Here is a 14,345-nt window from a genome sequence, read left to right as displayed (position 1 = left end):
TCTGTTTGCCCACCGCTGGATGTTGGATAAGGAATTTAGCAGCACTGGACAAGTCAAAAGAGGTGGTGATGACAGAGCCGAGTGCAGTCAGCAAACAATGCTGTCTCTTCACACAATACTGTTGAGAGTTAAAATAATTGACAAGTAGGAAACTCCCCAAAGATGGGTCTGTTGAGTATACCCAAGGCAATAGGGGACAACAACAATAATAATAGCTATTGCAAGAAGCCACAAGGATTAGATTTTCGCAATACAGGTTCACAATGATAAGAGACGTGAAATATCAACAATCCAGTTATTTAATTGGCAACACAAGCCAAGAAACTATTGGATTAATCCCAAGTCTCTGCACTGCTTTAAGTCAACCAGAAAAAGGTACAATTATTTAAGATGCACCAGAGGACGTTCAATGCCAAACAGTATTAACACCATTATGACAGCACAAGGCATGACGGTGAATACCCTTGCCAACTTTTATAGACGCGCCATCGAGAGCATTCTGGTATGGCAACTGTACCATTCAAGATCGGAGATGGTTATGGAGATTACCAAGAGTGGTGAACTCGGCCCAGACAATCACAAAAGCCAACCTCCCATCTATGGAATCCATTTACCAGGCCCGCTGTCAAGGAAAGGCTGCCAGCATTCTCAAAGATCCATCCCACCCTGGCAACATTTTTCTACAACCTCTACCATCAGGGAGAAGGTACAGAAGCCTGAACACACGCACCAGCTGGCTTTGAAATAGTTTCTACCTTACTGTCATTAGAATACTGAGGGGACTTACAAACTCTTAGCATTCACCTGTACCTGTGTTTTTAGTTTTTGCCGCTGTTTACCTATTATTTACTTACCTATGCTACTTAACGTTGATCTGCCTGTATTGTTTGTAAGACAAAGCTTTTCACCGTGCCTCGGTACACGTGACAATAAATTCAATACAATTCAAGGATAAGAGAAAAAGTAACAACCAAATCAATCAATGTGTTCACAGACAGATTCAAGTATTCTGCCACTGGTTTCCAGTTATTTCAAGAACCAAACTTTAGTCAGTATGGTTTGCTAAGTTGCGTGAATTTTAAATCTGACTTGTAAAGGAAATGAGAGAAAATTCCACCAAGACAGCACTACAAGGAAGAGGAACACAGAATTAAATTAGTTAATGCATATTTTGCAAAAACCCAAAATATAAAATTAAAAACAAGAGTTGAGTAACATTCAAGTAGAACATATGCAAAAAGGTACCTACAAGCTTCAAAGGAAATGGGAAATTAAGTAAGTTAACGCTGATAATCAATTGATTTCAACTTCACATTAAATTAAAGTTGATGCTTAAAATTGCTGCCAAAGTGACAGGAAATCTGTGCTCTAATCTTAAAAGGTACATTGTAAAGATATATTTCCATACATTTTATAGATGTAGTCTCCCACAAGACCAGACTATTCTCATTCAACGTGATCACAGTACTTACTCCAAGTGCCAAAGTAGTCAATAAAAAGAGTTGTCGACACATATGCAGACGAGACTGGTGATATCAGCTGGCTGTGACAGGCTTCAGGAGTTGGTCAGCATCATGAAGGCAGCACCAGCACACACACAAACTGCCCAGCTTCATTCCACAGCTTTTCAAAACAATGACCAAAGGTGAATCAGTAAATGACCAAAAGCAACATGATTATTTTAGTTTCACCTGATTGCTACAACAGGACGAGTACTACTGCAACATTGCTGGGGGAAACAATTAGATTGCAGCAAAGTTAAACATGTACACTCCTTTATTTTATCTCGTGAACTAAAACTAATTGTTATTAACTCCATAGATTACAACCATCTTCAGTCATTTTATCAACAATCTTCCCGACATTATAAAATCAGAAGTATGATAATCACTGATGGTTGCATAATGTTTGGCACTGTTCAGAACTCCTCAGATACTGAAGTGATCACCGTCCAATCTGAACAATATCTAGGTTTGAGCTGCCAAGTGCTAAGTGACATTCATGCCACACGTATGGCATGCAATGACCATCTCTAACAAGAGAATGTAACAATCGCTCCTTGACATTCAATAGCATTACCATCACTGAATCAATGACTATCATCATCCAGAGTTATCATTGATCAGCAACTGAACTGAATTAGCCATATAATTACGTGGCTTGAAAAGAAGTTAAAAGGCTAGGAATCTTGCAGAAATAACTATATAACTTGCTTCTAGACTGTCCAAAACTTGCCCGCCGTCGGCAATGCAAAATCAGGAGTATGATGGAATACTTCCCACTTATCTGGATGAGTGTCTAGCTCCTGCAACATACAAGAAGCTTCACACCATCCAGAGCAAAGCTTGATTGATTGTTTGTGGACATGGTGCCATTCGAGTTGTATATTTGAATTTACCACATCTCCCCTCAGTGTTCCAACCAAAATGTATTAATTCACAATTCTCTGCATGAAATTTTATTCATGTGCTCGCTCAATCCACTAGCCTGTTTATGCCCTTTTGAAATTTATCACCAGTCATCCTCATAGTTTATATTACTTGCAGGTTTGGGGTCATCTGCAAATTTTGAGATTGTCCTAAACATCCAAGTGGAAAAAGTGAGGACTGCAGATGCTGGAGATCAGAGCTGAAAATGTGTTGCTGGAAAAGCGCAGCAGGTCAGGCAGCATCCAAGCAGCAGGAGAATCAACGTTTTGGGCACGAACCCTTCTTCAGGACATCCAAGTCCCAGTCATTATTAAGAACAACAGTCCAAATATTAATCCCCGTGCAATCAAACTGGATACCTGCCGAGTGACCGTAAAACAATTTTCATGGCGATCATTTCCTGTCATTTCAGCAGTTGTTTCTCCAGGCTACCCCTTTCATACCATCGGCTTGTCAGCAAAGTTGAAGCCTGTTATGTGAAACGTTATCAAACGCCTTAGGTATCATATCATGTCAATAACATTGGCAACCCAACTCAAAACAAGCGATTTAAACATGATTGGACTTTAACAAATCTGTCCTGTCTTCCCTGAAGCCACACTTGCCCAAATTACTGTTAATTTTGGCCCAGGTTATCATTTCTGCAGTATTTCCCAGCACTAAGGTGATCCAAAAGGTATTGTCACATGCAAACTGTGAACAACTGTCCCTATGGAGATGTTAAGTCAGCACAGACTAAAAATTGTGCATTTCGGTTCTCATGGTCCATATGGCTCAAGTAACTCTGGGTTGAGTCCTTATCGACCAGATTGTTGGGAGTGCAATAGCACGATTTAAACGAACTTATGCCCACAAAAAATGCTGGAAAAAAATGAGGTACAGTTCTAATTTACTCAGTCAGGACAAAATGTTAATTTATCAACAAAAATTAAACTTGACTGGAAAACTGAAACATAAAACTGGGGAAAATATTTAAGCAGAAGAATCACGTGAGCATATTTTCAGCTTGCTAAACACTTAATACATTTTGGGACACCTTATGAACTGATGATTGTACAAGTTGTAATGGAGACTACAAGATCAGTCAATGGTCTCCAAACAAAAAGATCATCCCTAAAGTGTGGAAGTAGGGCATTTGGCCCATCGTGTCCACACCAACCCACCCTATTCCTGCATTTCCCAGGGTTGCGGACATGATGAGACAGCACCAGGGTGCAGAAGGCCATTCAAGAGGGGGAAGCAAAAAGACAAGTCATTGTTTTGGGGATTCTATAATTTGGGGGACAGATAGTATTCTATGCAAGCTGGATCAGGAGTCCTGCATGCTGTGTTGCCTGTCTGGTGCCAGGGTGCAGGACCTCTCCAACCGGCTTAAAAGGATATTGGAGTGGGAGGGGGAGAATCCAGTTGTTATGGTCCACATTGGAACTAACAACAGAGGCAAAGCTAGGGTAGAGGGCCTGTTTGGGGATTATCAAGCACTCAGAAGGAAATTGAAGTACAGGTCCTCAAGGGTCATAATTTCCAGATTACTGCCTGAGCCACATGCCAATTGACATAGGGATAAGAAAGTTAGGGAAGTAAACACGTGGCTAAAGGATTGATGTGGGAAAGAGGAATTCTATTTCATAGGGCATTGGCATCAGTTTTTGAAACAGGGAGATCTGTACCGTTGGGATGGCCTCCACCTGAACCAATTTGGAACCAGTATTCTAGCAAAAAGGATAAAATCGGTGCTCAGTAGGACTTTAAACTTCTGAGTCGGGCAGAAGGGAAAGCGAAAGCGACTTGGAGTATGGAGTTAAAAGGAAAGATGAGCTGCAGAATAGAATGTGTACATGTGGGTTTAAGCTCAAAGCAAGCTAGGAATGCAGCAAAAAGGAAGGATAAGGCAGGACATCTTATGATTTCCAATATCTCTAATAATTATAAGAAAGTTAGCATTAAGGCATTTACCTGAATGCTCATAGTATTCGTAACAAAGTAGATGAATTAACAGCAGAAATCATTGTGAATGATTATGATGTGATAGGCTTCACAGATACATGGTTGCAGGGGGTTCAGGACTGGCAGTAAAACATCCAAAGATTTACAACTTATTGAAAAGACAGGGAGGTAGGCAGAGGGAGTGGGGTTGCCTTGTCAGTTCAGAATGAAATTAAATTTTTGGCACTGAATGACATAGGGTCAGATGATGTGGATTCTGTGCAGGTGGAGTTGTGGAACCACAAAGGCAAAAAAACCATAATGGGAGTTATGAACAGACCTCCTAACAGTGATCAGGACCAGGGCACAAGACGTACGGGGCAATAGATTGGGCATGTCAGAAAGGCAAGGTCACGGTGATCATGGGGGACTTCAATATGCAGGTGGACTGGGTGAATAGTGTTGCCGGTGGATCCAAAGAAAGGGAATTCATGGAATGCTTACAGGTTGGTTTTTTGGAACAGCTTGTGATAGAGCCCACAAGGGAGCAGGCTATTCAGGACTTGGTGCTATGTAATGAGCCAGACATTATAAAAGATCTTAAAGTAAGGAACACTTAGGAGGCAGTGATTATAAAATGGTAGAGTTCAGTCTGCAGTTTGAAAGCGAGAAGGCAAATTGGATGTAATGGTGTTACAGTTAAATAAAGATATTTATAGCAGCATGAGAGATGAACTGATGAACTGGAAGCAGAGCCTTGTGGGGAAGACAGTACAGCAACAATGACAGGAGTTTCTGGGTGTAATTGAGGACACAGTACACAGGTTCATCCCAAAGAAATATTATCTGGTGGTGGTGGTTAGACAGCTGACAAAGGAAGTCAGGAAATACATCAAAGAAAAAGAGAGAGCCCATAAAGTGGCCAAGAGAACTGGGAAATCAGAATATTTGGAAGGCTACAAAAACAAACAGAGGATAACAAAGAGAGAAGGAAGGAAGGAGAGGATCAAATATGAAGGTAGGGTAGCCAATAATATTAGAAATGATAGTAAAAGTTTATTTCAGTACATAAGAAACAAACAAACAAGAGGCAAAAGGAGGCATTGGGGTGCTCCAAATTGATGTTGGAAAGTTAATGATAGGAGATAAGGAAATAGCTGAAGAACTTAATAAGTATTTTGCATTAGTCTTCACAATGGAAGACATGAGTAATATCCCAACAATTCAGGAGAGTCAGGGGGCAGAGTTGAGTATAATAGTCATTTAAAAAGAGGAAGTGCTAGAAAAGCTAAAATGTCTAAAAATTGATAAATCCCCAGGCCCAGGTGGGCTACATCCTAGAGTTCTGAGGGAGATGGCTGAGGAAATAGCAGAGGTGTTGGTTGTGATCTTTCCAAAGTCACTGGAATCAGGAAAAATACCAGATGATTGGAAAATTGTTGCTGTAACCCCATTGTTCAAGAAAGGAGCAAGACAAAAGATAGAAAATTATAGGCAGATTAGCCTAACCTCGATTGTTGGTAAAACTCTCGAATCCATCGATAAGGATGAGATTTCTGAATTCTTGGAAGTACGGGTCAATTAGAACAAGTCAACATGGATTTAGTAAGGGGAGGTGGTGCCTGACAAACCTGTTAGAACTCTTTGAAGAGGTAACACGTAGGTTAGACCAGGGAAATGCAGTGGATGTTATCTATCTGGACTTCCAACAGGCCTTTGATAAAGGTACCTCACAGGAGGCTGCTGAGTAAGGTGAGGGCCCATGGTGTCTGAGGTGAGCTACTGGCATGGATTGAGGATTGGCTGTCTGACAGAAGGCAGAGAGTTGGAATAAAAGGTTCTTTATCGGAATAGAAGCTGATGTCCAAGTGGTGTCCCACAGGGTTCAGTGTTGGGGCCGCAGCTGTCCACTTTATATATTAATGATCTGGGTGAAGGGACTGGCAGCATTCTGGCAAAGTTCACTTATGATATAAAGTTAGCTGGACAGGCAGGTCATGCTGAGGAGGTGAAGAGGCTGCAGAAAGATTTAGATAGTTTAGGAGAGTGGTCCAGGAAATGGCTGATGAAATTCAACGTGAGCAAATGCAACATCTTGCACTTTGGAAAAATTAACAGGTACGGACTATTTTCTAAACAGTGAGCAAATTCATAAAACCAAAGTACAAAGGGAGTACTAATCCAGGATTCTCTCAAGGTTAACTTGCAGGTTGAGTCTGTGAATAAGAAAGCGAATGTAATGTTGTCATTTATCTCAAGAGGGTTGGAATATAAAAGCAGCGATGTGCTTCTGAGACTTTATAAAGCTCTAGTTAGGCCCCATTTAGAATACTATGTCCAATTTTGGGCCCCACACCTCAGGAAAGACATACTGGCACTGCAGCATGTCCAGCAGCGATTCACACGGATGATCCCTGGAATGGTAGGTCTAACATACAATTAACAGCTGAGGATCCTGGCATTGTATTCATTGGAGTTGAGAGGTTTGAGGGGAGATCTAATAGAAACTTACAAGATAATGCATGGCTTAGAAAGGGTGGACACTGGGGAAGTTGTTTCCATTAGGCAAGGAAACTAGGACCCATAGACATAGCCTTAGAATTAGAGCAGGTCAATTTAGAACCAAAACGAGGAGACATTTCTTCCGTCAGAGAGTGGCCGGCCTGTGGAATTCATTGTCACAGAGTGCAGTGGAGGCCAGGATGTTAAATGTCTTTAAAGGCAGAGATTGATAAATTCTTGATCTCGCAAGGAATTATGGGCTACGGGGAGAGCGCGCGTCGTGGAGTTGAAATGCCCATCAGCCGCGATTAAATTGCGGAGCGGACTCGACGGGTTGAATGGCCTTACTTCCACTTCAATGTCTTATGGTCTTAATCTACCTGGCCAGCACACTACAGGCAATTTAGCATGACCAATCCACCTAACCTGTAAATCTTTGGACTGTGGGAGGAAACCTGTGCACTTGGAGGAAACCCATGCAGACATGGGGAGAATCTGCAAACCCCCCACAGACAGTTGCCCCAGGGTGGGATCAAACCTGGGTCCCTGGCGCTGTGAGACAGCTGTGCTAACCACTGAGCCAAAGTGCCACCCAATAGTTGAGGAATAATGACAGACTTTTTCTTTTAAAATTCATGTCTCTCAGCAAAGACATATCCCAGAGCAAGGAGGAACTTTGGAAGGGAGAAGCCAAAACTGGCTAATCAGGTAAGTTAAATATCACATCAAACTGAAAGAAAATACATATATAATGTGGCAAAGTTTAGTATTAAGCCAGAAGATTCTGAGAGTTTTAAAAACCAAATGACAAGCAAAAAAGATGAAGAGACAGAAAATAAACTTTGAGTTGTGAATGCATGGAATGCGCTGCCAGCTGTGGTGGTGGAAGCAGAGTCAATGGGGACATTTAAGTGACTGCTGGACATGCACATGGACAGCAGTGAGTTGAGGAGTGCGTAGGTTAAATTACTATATTTTACATTAGGATTAAATTTTGGCACAACATCGTAGGCCAAAGGGCCTGTTCTGTTCTGTGCTGTACTTTTCTATGTTCTATGACAAATTTGCAAATAATACCAAAATTGGCATCAACTGCTTCTTTACAAATATCTCAGAGAAGCCAAAGTGAACACAGGCTGGGAGAGGCGTTGAACTATAGGGAGAGGCTGAACAGGCTGGGGCTGTTTTCCCTGGAGCGGAGGCTGAGGGGTGATCTGAAAGAGGTTTACAAAATTATAAGGGGCATGAATAGGATAAATAGACAAAGTCTTTTCCCTGGGATCAGGGAATCCAGAACTAGAGGGCATTGGTTTAAGGTGAGAGGGGAAAGATAAAAGAGACCGAAGGGGCAACTTTTTCACACAGAGGGAGGTACATGTATGGAATGAGCTGTCAGAGGATGTGGTGGAGGCTGGTACAATTGCAACATTTAAGAGGCATTTGGAAGGGTATATGAATAGGAAGGGCTGAGAGGGATGTGGGCCTGGTGCTGGCAGGTGGGACGAGATTGGGTTGGGATATCTGGTCGGCGTGGACAGGTTGGACCGAAGAGTCTGTTTCCATGCTGTACACCTCTATGACTTTATAAATGCTTTGCATCAATCCTGACAGTAGAAAGCACTAACAAGATTTCAAAATTACTAAAAAATTCATGGGCTAAAAGTCGAAGAAATAGATCGTCACAAGTGAAGAGTAAGTGTGAGGAAACTACTTAGACAAAAGACTAAGTTCTTAGTACCTGATTTAATATTCTCAGATGCATCCAAAGTAGATACAGAGTTGATTGATGCACTTGTAACAATCTTCCAAAAACCCTTCGATTCTTGAAAAGAGAATTGGGAAACTGGCAACATAACGCCTTTGTTCAAAACAGGATGGAGACAAAAAAGGTAATGAGAAGCCAGTTGGCTTAACAAGCATTCTTGGGAAAATGTTGAAGAGTCTATTATAAAAGATAAAACAGTAGAGCATTTACCGTAACATGCTCAAGCACATGTCAGCATGACTTCAAGGAAAAGCATGCCTATTAAATTTATTAGAGTTCTTTGGGGAGGTAATAAGTAGGATAGGTAAAGGAAAGCAGTTGATGTAATATATCTGAATTTCCAGAAGGCATTTGATACGTTAGGCTACTTAATAAGAGCTCATTGTATTTGAGTTTGTATATTAGCATGGATTGAGGATAGGCGAACAGACAGAAGACAGAGTTGGGATAGGGGGTCATTTTAAGGATGGAAACATGAAAATAATGGAATGCTACAGGAATCAGTCCTGCAGCCAAACTATACACAATATACATTAATGACTTGGATGAGGGAAGTGAATGTACTACAGCCAAGTTTGCAGATAATGCAAAAACATGTGGAAAGGCAAGTGGTGAGAATGACAGAGTATGCAAAGGCATGCAGGCAGGTTATGCAGTTGCACTAAAATGGGAGATGGAATAATATGAGGAATAAAAAAAAAGGGAGGGTGTTATGTACTTTTGGCAAGGAGAACAGAGGAGCTGAGTATTAACCTGCAGAAGGTTTTAAAGCATCCAAGTTCAGCGGATAATAAAGGCGACAAATGCAATGTTGGCCTTTATTTCAAAGCAAGTTTTTGCTGAAACAATGAAAGTCATTCGTCAGACCACACCTATAAACAGTTTTTGGGCACCTCATCTAAGGAAAGACATACCAGCATTGGAGACAGTTCACTAGGTTCACTGGGCTGATCCCTGAGATGGAGGGACCGTCTTAGGAGGACAGATTGAGGAAATTTGGCCTGTATTCACTGAAACTTAGGAGGAGAGGTGACACATTAAAAAAATAAGATAAAGATATATGGTAGGCAGAAAGGTGGCTTCCCCTTGTCTACGACCAGAAGGCATAATCTCAGAAGGGTGTTACTCAGGGAAGACTGAAATGGGAATAAATTTTCCTCTCAGAGAAGTGAATCCTCTTTACCACAGAGGGATGTCGAGGTTGAGTGATGAAATAGCCTGATAGCTGAGATAAACTTTGATTCTCCTAACTGAATAAACATCAGACTGTGTGGAAAAAGTGGGGTTGAAAATTATCAGATCAGCCATTACCTCATTGAATGAAACCCAGTGGGCTGAATAGTCTCCTGCTGCGCCTACGTTCTAGGAGCTTATGATTAGGAAACAACCTACAATTATCCATTTCAGAGTAGCAAAGAACAATTAATCCAGATATAGGTATAATATACAATTACTAGAAGGGAACCTGCCAGTTCAGAATTAACTAAGTAAGATCGTTCTACTGTCACGCACATTACATCAATACAAATTGATTGCAATGTGATTGATGAATAGGGGATGCCGTTTCTAAAGCGCAAGCTTTTAAAATGTGTTGGCTATAACGCGATTGCATTGCCAACGCTTTCAGTGCTCTTTTTACTGCAAACGTTTTATACAGTACTGAGTCATGCAAAAACACAACCATCACATCACAGAAGAACTACCTGTATATCAGAATGCACTCTAATCCTGTTAAGCAAAGAAATATATTCCCAAACAAAACACAAAACATGTGACTTGATTTTTGACATTGTTGAATGCTTTCAGGAATAAAGCAACAGCAAAATCTTCGGAAAAAAAAAACATATGCAAAAATTGTTGGCATCAGCTCAGCTGTTCAAAGCCATTTCTTTAAATCCACAGATAACTAATTCTAGCCTGTTATAGATTTGCATGTCATTTCTTACAGTCATAGCAGTGCCACATTTGAAAACAAATGCAAAATCTGGCTCAGCAGAGTTTATACCATTTGTACAATGTTCGCACAACATAGGCAACAGATTAAAAGCCCAAATAAACCAAGACAATATATATTCTAAAGCAGAAACAGCTTCTGAATGGTGCACATGGGTGTCAAGGTCTCATGAGTTATATCTGAGGGCGAAGAAACACAGCCCAAGAAAATGAACATCATATACAATCAGCTGATGTAACAACTTTGGACCTCAGACTAAATCCCAACATGAAAGGCTTCTTCATAGTTTTGTAACAATCTCTCCTCATACAAATGTAACTTGTACATAGTTGCTATAATGCAACAAACAACATGGCATTTAAGACAAGAACCTCTTCTTATCGTCTACAAAACAATTTTGGTCCATCACACGAGATCAATTGGGCCCTGTACATCCTTATCTACAAGATTTCTCTTTTACCAAGAGGTGCGGTAAGAATTTATCTAACAACATTGGATGACCAGTGCTGAGAGCTAACTTCAATTAAAATTAAGTTTGCAGTGCTCTAGGTTTTTCATTTCAGATACAAAAGTTCCACTCAACTCTTGGGACACAGTAGCGAAGAAAGATGTGCTTAACTTTAAGTAAGAAAAATAATTGAAACAGTACAACATGCCACACACAAACACATCAATTCTGAAACCCCTGCAAGCTGCGTTCAAAATAGTGTTGAAGATAAACCCAATAATCACAGGTCAGTCAAGTTAAACATCAATTATAACAAAGCTTTCAAAATTATAACTTGGAACAAAAGTAACAGTCCCTTGAACAACGACAGCTCAATTATCTGATGAGATAACAGGGTTGATCAGGGTCAAGCTGGTTAATGTCATGGTTTGAAAAATGTTGGAATCATTTATTAAGGAAGTAACAGTAGCACATTTGGAAAATTGTAATCTAATCCAGCAAAGTCAACATGGCTTTATGAAAGGTAAATTTGTGTCTGATTAATTTATTATAGATTTTTTAGCATAAATCTGAGCCAGAGTGGATAGAGGGGACCCAGTAGATGTGTTGCCTGTGGACTTCCAGGCAACATGCAATGAGGTATCTCACAAAAGGTTAAAGAGCCCCTGGCGTTGGAGGCAGTATACTGGCAAGGATATAGAATTGGCTAATGGGGATAAAACAACAAGTGAGGAAATTGGGTTCTTTTTCAGGTTGGCAACCTGTGACCAGTGGTGTTCCAAAGGGATCAGGGTTGGGACCGCCGCGAATTACATTGCATATTAACAACTTTGAGGAAGGAAGCAAATATCTTGTAGCCAAATTTGCAGATGACACAAAAACAAGTCGAAAGACAAGGTGCACGAAGGATATAGTTTACAAAGAGACATTGATAGGTTAAGTGAGTGGGCAAGATGGCAGCAAATGGAGTATAATAGAAAATGTGAATTGTTCATTCTGGAAGGGACAGCACAAGAACACATGATTATTCAAATGGAGAACAAAATACGGAAAGCACAACACAAAGGGATCTGCACAAAACATGGAAAAGCTAGCATAATAGTGCAGGAGGTAATCAGGACAGCAAAAGGAATGTTAGCCCATATTTCATGGGGATAGACTATAAGAGAAAGGAAGTCTTATTGCAACTATACATGGTGCTGGTGAGACCAGATAAGGTGTACTGTAGGCAGTTTTGGTCCCCTTATTTAAGGAGAGGTATTATTTCACTGGGGCCAATTCAGATGATTCCCAGTCTGGAGGCATCGTCTTGAGCAAAGTCTAAAGTTGGGAAAGTTGGGACTCTACTCAATGGAGTTTAGAAGCACGAGAAGTGATCTCATTGAAACATTTTCGGAGTCTTCAGGGGCTTTATAGGGTAAACACTGAGAAGAATTTAATCATGGCAGAGTCTAGGACTAGAGTGCACAGTCTTGGAATAAAAAGAGATACAATTTAAAACAGAGGAAGAGAAATTTCTTGAGTGTATTCAGAACTCCTTGGCATAGAGAGCTGTGGGGGCTAAGCCCCTGTGCACATTTAAGGCCAAAATGAATAGGTTCTTGATCAATAAGGGAATCAAGGGTCATGAGCTTGCAAGAGAATGGATGTGAGGTGTGTTGAATCAGTCATGATCCTAATAAATGGTAAAGCAGACTTGAGGGGCTGAACAGTCTTCTCCTGTTCGTATTTTTTATGATCCTATGGTCTGACTTGGACTTACAAGACACTTTAGATGCAAAGATACAATAACAGGGAGTAACGTCACCATACTCTGAGGACCTTGGGCTGCTCTCTCATTAGGTAGAAATGAAACGGTGGTAGTTTAACCAGAGGGTCACCACACCTCAGATGAGGGGTGAGGTTGAGAGTATCATCTGTTAAGCAAGTCAACAACCTTAAAATCTTTTGACAAAAAAAGGGACAGTGACGGTATGGTATGACATTGATCAAGTGACAAGAAGGTCATGTTTATCGCTTTGTTTTGTGGATTTGCTGATGTTTAGCTGGGTTCGTCAGGAGTTAGGTTTCATCCACTACTTTGCTTAATCTATGCATAGTATCTAGATTTCTTGTGTTTTGCACACCTTTCAAACTTTGCGGGTGTTACTACATTTTGAGGTACTCAAATTGAGAAAGGATCATGACAAAATTGAAAAAGACCTCGTCGAGTTGGTGTAATGGGTGGACAAACAGCAGATTAAATTTAATGCTGAGAAATGTGAAGTGTTATGGACCAGACCAAACCAAACCTCAAGATACACATAAAAAGATAGCCTAGACCCTAGCCTGTTTTAATTTTAAAGGTCAGTATAAGGCCCTGTGTTCCAGATGCAATTCAGTTGGTCAAATATTAGACTTTAAGCAAAACAACTTTATTCTTACAAGAGTTAAAATACAGACCAAAAACAATGAAATGTTGGCTTAACAGTATCCATATTGAAATGCTTAACAAAATAATCTATTAAATACTGCTAATAGATTGTTCCAATAAAGTAACACCTCATAACACGCCCTTGGCAAAGGCAAATTCAGTAAAATAAGTTGACTCACATGCAATTCCAGCAGAAGGAAGAGAACGCCAGCTTTTAGCTAAAACAGGGAGGGGAGGGAAATAAAAGCTTGCACATCCAACTTCAAGACCCCAGCAACTGCTGAATGCCACAACTAAAAATCCTGGTTTTGAGGTTGCTTGACCCCACCTATTCAGGCTGCTTCTATTGTTCCAACTTTTTTAAAATAGCCCAACGCCACACAAGCTGATTATTTTATTAGCTTTGAGCAGACTGCTGAAATTCCATGTCTCAACCTTTTTTCATTTAAAAAAAAAGGACAAAATGCAACTCCTAAAGCCATAGTGTCATCCCAGAAGTGATTAATTTTGGTCAAAGAATAACAACAGGCAATAATCAAAAAAAGTACAACTCGAAAAAGGTGACACAGAAACAAGGACATCTGAACTAATATGTGAAAAATCATTCTGTATGACAGATTAGACTTAGAAAGCAGCTAGTACAGAATAAATAAAAGAAAATGCATGGGATGTGGGCATCACAAGCCAAGCCCAACACTTATTGCTGTGGGAAAAGTGATAATGTGCTGTCTTCTTGAATAACTGCAGCTCCTGGGGGTGGGGGTATGGAGATTCACCATAGTATTATGAAGGGAGTTACAGAAAGTCAAATCAGCAACACTTAAGAAACGGTGATATGGTTGCGCGTCAGAATGATTAAAGACTTGGAAAGTAACTTGCAGGTGGTGGCATTCCTATGCATTGCCAAC

At 40.5% G+C, this 14,345-nt stretch overlaps 1 protein-coding gene across 13 annotated transcripts in view; it reads right to left on the bottom strand.

The window, feature by feature from the left end:
• The window catches only part of LOC140482942 (transcriptional-regulating factor 1-like), a 280,570-nt gene that overhangs the window by 182,818 nt on the left and 83,407 nt on the right, over window positions 1-14,345 (bottom strand). The window contains exon 3 of one of the 13 annotated variants that reach the window (XM_072580706.1): window positions 1,473-1,623. The exons of the other annotated variants lie outside the window; for them this stretch is intronic. The gene's annotated coding sequence lies outside the window, so the exon portion shown is untranslated. The remainder of the gene's footprint in view (window positions 1-1,472; window positions 1,624-14,345) is intronic. 13 annotated transcript variants of the gene reach the window in all.

This window comes from Chiloscyllium punctatum, chromosome 11, assembly GCF_047496795.1.
Source record: "Chiloscyllium punctatum isolate Juve2018m chromosome 11, sChiPun1.3, whole genome shotgun sequence".
In the NCBI taxonomy this organism is placed as follows: Eukaryota; Metazoa; Chordata; class Chondrichthyes; order Orectolobiformes; family Hemiscylliidae; genus Chiloscyllium; species Chiloscyllium punctatum.
The sequence above is the reverse complement of the archived record's forward strand: the minus strand, read 5'-3'. Positions and strand labels throughout refer to the sequence as shown.